This window comes from Columba livia, chromosome 8 (genome assembly GCF_036013475.1).
Source record: "Columba livia isolate bColLiv1 breed racing homer chromosome 8, bColLiv1.pat.W.v2, whole genome shotgun sequence".
NCBI lineage: Eukaryota > Metazoa > Chordata > Aves > Columbiformes > Columbidae > Columba > Columba livia.
In genome coordinates, this window is record NC_088609.1 from 12,225,833 (window position 1) to 12,232,029 (window position 6,197).

At 39.2% G+C, this 6,197-nt stretch overlaps 1 long non-coding RNA gene across 1 annotated transcript in view; it reads left to right on the forward strand.

Moving 5' to 3' along the window:
* The window catches only part of LOC135580100 (uncharacterized), a 33,702-nt gene extending 28,091 nt beyond the window's left edge, over positions 1 to 5,611 (forward strand). The window contains exons 3-4 of the long non-coding RNA XR_010474265.1: positions 2,448 to 2,521; positions 3,020 to 5,611. This is a non-coding gene — a long non-coding RNA (uncharacterized LOC135580100). The remainder of the gene's footprint in view (positions 1 to 2,447; positions 2,522 to 3,019) is intronic.
* Positions 5,612 to 6,197: the final 586 nt, after the last annotated feature.

The window sequence follows — 6,197 nt, forward strand, 5'->3', positions numbered from 1 at the left end:
TTTAGATCACACCAACAATTTTAATGAAATTGTGTAGTTCTGTTCCTGGACATAAATATGGATGCCTCAGGTGAGGGAGATCATAGGTGTCAAGTCTCGTGCTCCTGCCTGGGCAGATGTCAATTTCCCAGAAAGTTATTTGGACACTTCATTTTGTGAGGATCTGAGCAAACTTGGTAGCTGGTGGAATATGGAGTGGAGGAGCCATAGGAGTCCAAGCCGATGGGCAACCTGACAGCCCATCGGGCAGGTTGCTGCAGCTCTGGGCCTTATGTACATATGGGAAGCATTGAGCCTGAGAGTATCAGCTTCTGAGCCCAAAGACTCCCATTCATATGGGACTTCCAAGTTCCTGTCACTGTATTATGCAGCCAAGTGGAATTTTAATTAGAAACTTATCCAAATTGTTTGATAACTTTTCAAACCTTCTAGATCTCCTTTTCCTTCCAAATCAGAATGAAAACAAACTTCAGAATATTAAAATAATTCCTGTGCCAGAATTACATATCTTCATCCAGCCCTACTTCTAAATTTGTGTCACAATAGGGTTTGTGACTGAGCTATGTCATGTTGCATCATGCTGTGTGAATGACAGCCTGACATTATAAGTGCTCATCACAGTGCTCTGTATGCATAAAGATGTTCTAAATTCTGCCAGCAGACAGACGTGGTCGTTTAGGGAAAATGTATATTTGCTAAACTGCAGAAGTAGTAGTAAGGGCAAGGCAGCGAATTAATTCTCCATCATCCTGCTGTTGTTGTGGTGCTTGTAAGAGCTAAGATCTGATGGTGATCATGGTAAATGGTGTGTTTACTCAGAGGCTCTGGGACACCCCTTCATTAGGATTTGTTCTGATCTGTGGTGATGCTTCAATACTTAATTGGACAACTCAGTTTTGAAAGCCTGTGCTGCAGGCTGAAGTGGGATGCAGTTCTCTCTAAAGACTCTTTGCTTCTTTTCCACTATGCAAAATAACAAAAAAGACTAATCTTAAAACTGCTCTTAATGAGTATAACCAAAATATTAACAGTAGTAAACAAGAATACATTTGCTCATAACTTGTCATATCAGTGTAATAAATTAAGCCAGAAACACATTAACATTTGACAGCTTAAACAATGCAAGAAAAAATACAAACCTCACAGGGACTATGTGAAGCATGTTGGCAGTTTAACAGACATTTTGAGATGTAGATACATATATCAACCTTTCTGAATTTAGTCTTGATAACTCCTTTTCCTCCGTGTGCCAAAACACTGCCGTGTGAAGACTAATGAGTTCCAGATTTGTTTATCTTTGGTGGCTGAGGCAGATTCATGAGCCCCTTGAACCCATTTTACAGCGGCCATGTGATACCAGTGTGCAACACCAGAGGCAGAAATGGCTCTTTTATGCTGATGGATATACAGTGTGTTAAAAGATCTTACAAGAAAGATGTGCTTGGCCGTCTGATACGAGGGACCACGTCAGATCTGTTTTGGATGATCTATATTAGTGAATTGTCCTGCCTGTTAGCTATCATATGTGTTTTATGTTTATGTTTGGATGTGTAATAACAAATGCTTGGAATGAATCTTGCACGTGAAATAGGGATCGTTATGTCTAACAGCGAGACTTCGTGTTGTGCGCTCACCAGACTTCTATATGGGTGATTGTTTTTTCCAAACCTTTTTTTCATATTGTGTGAGCTCTCAAATGTTGTAGTCCAAGATGACCTTGGGCCACCTAAGTGCAACTTTTTCCTTTTGCTTTTTCCCTATTTGAACTCTTTCTTATTTGGCTCTTCAGTATTTTGCTTTTCCATTAATTGTGTGGTTTTTTGTGTGTGTGTTTTAAAGTTGGCCTTTGTTAAGATGGTTTAGTGGGGGACTTGACAGTGTTGACGGTTGGACTCAATGATCTTAAAGGTCTTTTCCAACCGAAATGACTCTGTGATCTGCAGCCATTACTGGTGAAACAAGGGGTTATGAATATATCTCTTTATTGAAGTTAACATACAACATTTTTGTGTAGACTTTCATGAAAGCAGAGCATTTTCCTGTTGGAGGTCTGAGCTGGGGTTTTCTTTGTGGGCTGATCCTTGCTCAGTTCTGAAGGGGTTGGTTTAGATCTATCATCCTCTCAAACCTGTGACAAAGTTGATGCAAAGACACCTTAAACAACTCAAAGCAGAGGATGGTGTAAGAGGCCCTTGATGCCTCTCCGGCCGGGGACAGGAGAGGCAGCCAAGGCATGTGCCCAGCGGTAGCTGTGGGTGACAGAGTAAGGCTGAACAATTCCAATGAACACTTGACTTTCTAACTTCAGGTTTATTATTCATGATTATCAGTGTAATAGAGGTTCTAGTGTGCCCTTTCCTTAGTTTTGATCCAAAAATAACTTTCTTCCTTGAAGATAAATGTGGTATAAATGTTTAAGTAACTTTATTGTTGTTTTCTTGTTCTAGCAGATGCATTTGAACTAACTGCTTCTGCAGAGTCATTTCTTCTTTAGCAGAGACTGCTCAGTATCCTCTTTCTTGTAAGTAATATTTTTTCATGATTCTTAGCTGATGGAGCCAGGTCACATTTTTTAAATAAGCAGCAAGAAAAGTCAATGAATCTTCCTCCCCTCGATTCTGATTGGAGAATTATAAAATCCAAATGCAGCCAGAACCACACAAGACTTTGTGTACAAGTGTGATGGTACAAAACTGTGTCCTGTGCAGAAGGAGATATAACACATGTATCCTTGTAGCGTGTGATTTGGGAAGGAAGAAGAGTAAAGCAAAGTTTCTTAGAAAAACTGACCTGTGTATAGGCAATATTTTTGGAGTTAATTGTAAGAAAAGCTTGCTTGCTATTTGAATATTTAACAAGTAATCTAACAATCAGAGCCTGGTTTTCTAGGAACTAGCCTTTAGTGCTTTCTGATAGTGATGGAAAACCAAGGTTAGAAATTTATTGCATAGTAAAGAGAGGTAACAAATGTTTTCAGGTTTCACTACTCGTGAATGTGTCTGTTTTTTACTGTGTGCAGCACACTCCGGCGACAGCCCAATCCAGCCTGGAGTCCTCACATGCTATGCATTGTATGAGCACACAGTGAGAGACAGTTCCTGGCCTGAAACGTTTACATCTAAATAGATGTGGCAGGTGAGAAGCGGATAGCAGGGAACTTTCTTTTATTGTAAATGGGCACGTGAATTGGTGAGAGAGGGGCAGTGATTCAGCTCTAGGCAGGAATTTTGCCCACTCCACGTGGTGGCTGAGCCGCTGCTCAGAGGTCATGCTCCTCTTTGCAGCTCTTTATTTCGTGGCTGTAAAAGCATCCATTTAAGTATGATTTTCTGCACAGAAGAAAAATGTAATAAGTGAAAAAAAAAAAGCCATCTCTCCTAAGAACAGTAGTCCATTTCTGTACCATAAGCGATGACTGTTCTTGTTCCAGTAAAAGCCAGACCTCCTCATAACATACCTTATAACCTGTTAATTATAATTTCCTTCTCTAACACTTGGATCACACTACTAAATATTTTTAAATATCTATATATGTGTTTTTAAGCTGCTGGGTTTGGGTTACACCTTTTCCATATGCCCAACCCACACAATCCCATCAACGCTTTCACACACCAGTCAAACACTCTATATTTGTGTGAAACGCACTGAAGAAAAAAAAAATTCCTATTACTACTACTACTAATACAAATTCATTTCTCACAACTATTAGTATATTTCTGAATGCCAATAAATGAATTTACTGCAATTAGATGTCTAAGTTTTTGTCATGTTGATTCAGGGAAGATTTTTTTGATTGATATTGCTAATTACTCCAGTCCCATCACCACATGCCTTATTTTTTCTTTTTGCTCAACAAAGTTTCCTTTACAAAACTTAATCACTTTTTGTATGAGCAATCCCCTAATGTATTTTATATTCTGTTGTTACTAGGACTGATATTCTGAAAGTTGATATACATTGCAACAGCAAGTGTTAAGAGGGACAAGTAGGGAACAAAAGCCCGTGATGCATGACAAAGTCTAATAATAGACAATTTGTTCACCTGGCACTGCCTGCGTAAGTGTTTGGGATGAGCTCATTGTTATTTGGTGATGAGCTTTCTGCTGGTCGCATGGATGAAAATCCAGGTTGTGAAAACAAAGGTTTGCTAATATTAGAACAGCGTTAAATGGTGCATGATAGCACTGGGGAGGTTGCAGGGTGAGCTGCAGGGTTTAAAGCAGTGAAACACTTCCATAACTAGAAAAGCAATTGGTGAAGACACAGTTGCTTGTATTCTTGCAGTAAAACTACATGTGTAAATGTTTTCAAGAACTTTATAACTGGGCAAGCTGCTCAGAGCAGGTTTGCACTCAGAACTGCATTTCTGTAGGAAATGCCACAGGATCCTATTCCCGTTTACTCCTCTGAGCTGTGCACACAGTTGTTTGCCTGGATCCCGTGGAGATGAGGATGAGGAGGCTGTAATTGCCATTGGATCTTTCCTTAGGCAGACTGTGGAAACGAGCCCTAAGCCAGCAGTTGCAACTGGTGGGCCCCCTCTTGGCTTCAGTTGTACTAAAACTTTGTGTTTGCTTTGCAGAGTCAAGTTATCCTGCTAGTGAAGTTGTTAATCAAGTCTCCATTCCTTAAGATTATGGGTGCAGTTCCCAGTAAACAGTAATTTCATGGTCTTTACAATTGCCATGTGTCAATGACCTCATCTCTATGCAGTGTGTTGGGCTCACTTTCCAAACCATAACTACTAGGACATGTTTTAGAGCAAAAACAGTCTCATTAAGGTTTAACTATAGTGGATTGACAGCTGTTTTGCTGTCAAGCAGGGCTTATTTAACACTATTGCTTTCCATCAGCATCAGATTTGGTATTGCAAACATTTAGAACAAAGCTCATCCAGGAGGAGGCCAACACAATCCTGTACCACCAAAAAAAAAAAGTCCAAATGGTAATACTGAATACTTCAACAAATAATTCACAAGTAGTCAGTGGCTTAAAAAAGTGCCTAATACCTCACGCTTCAAATAGTGAATATGCTGTAAACATTTAGCATCAGTTCATTTATTGCTTGGACACAGCGTTTGTACAGGGATGGCCTTTGTGCCAGTGTGCAGGTCTGTTTGGCCTATATGTATCACCGAAAAGTTGAGGACCAAAGAGTTAGTTTCTTCATATCAGTTGTTTTAGTTCTCTGTTCATTCTTTTGTTTTAAAATGTCAGCTGAATTTAGCATGTAAGTGTTTGGATATCTAAAGGGAGGCCATGACACCAAGCACAGATCAGATTGCTTTCCCTTGCAGAACTCCTCCCTTTGCATTCCAGCCTGACAAAGTTTTGTTACAGTTGCTCAGTACATAGATAACTAAATGCTTTAAATACTAATTAAAATAGATGGTGTTTAACTGTTGGCCTATGCCTTTTGTTTATGATGGAAGACAGCAGCGAAGCAAAATCATCTATTATCGTTATCAGCAGAGTGTTTCTTTTTTTGTTTTCTTAGCCAAGCAATACATATGTCCAGTCACTGACTTAGTTCTCGTAAACAGCCTTGTTTCCAACAGAATCTCTTCCTCCACCTTTCATAGCTTTTAATTCACTCTGAATCTACCTTAAAACAATATATACTATACTGCCCCCCCTTTTTTTAATACTTGAAACTTTATATTGGAATTATTTCAGACCAGAACACTGGCAGCCCCATTCTCTGTATGCAGAAGTACGTTCCCATTAATCAAAGGAAAAGCTGAGTAAAGTGGTACAATCCACATTCTCATTTTGGAAAATTAAAAGGCAGTATCATTATTAAAAGCCAGTTCTGCTAAATGTTTTCTGATGGAGGGAGAATTGGGACATGCTACATTGTCCGGTGACTTTGCCAAAAATGTGACACCAAGAGACACGATAAATGAATGTATAAATAGTAATTGTTCTGAAAGGGGTAGTCATAAATCACAAAATGAGTTGCAGGGCATTTCTTTCTTGGTGATACTTGAAATGTGATCTATCTTGAATTAAAAGCAAATCAGATTTTGTCTTTTGGTTGTGTTGAAATATATAGAAACTGGAAACCCAATTTCCTTGAAGCAGAATCCTATGCAAAATATGAAGCTCTGCAATAAACAGACCAGAGGAGGGGTTTGTTCAAGACTGCAAGCCAGCAATTTGCTGGAGTAAGACGTCATTAATCATACACCACTTAA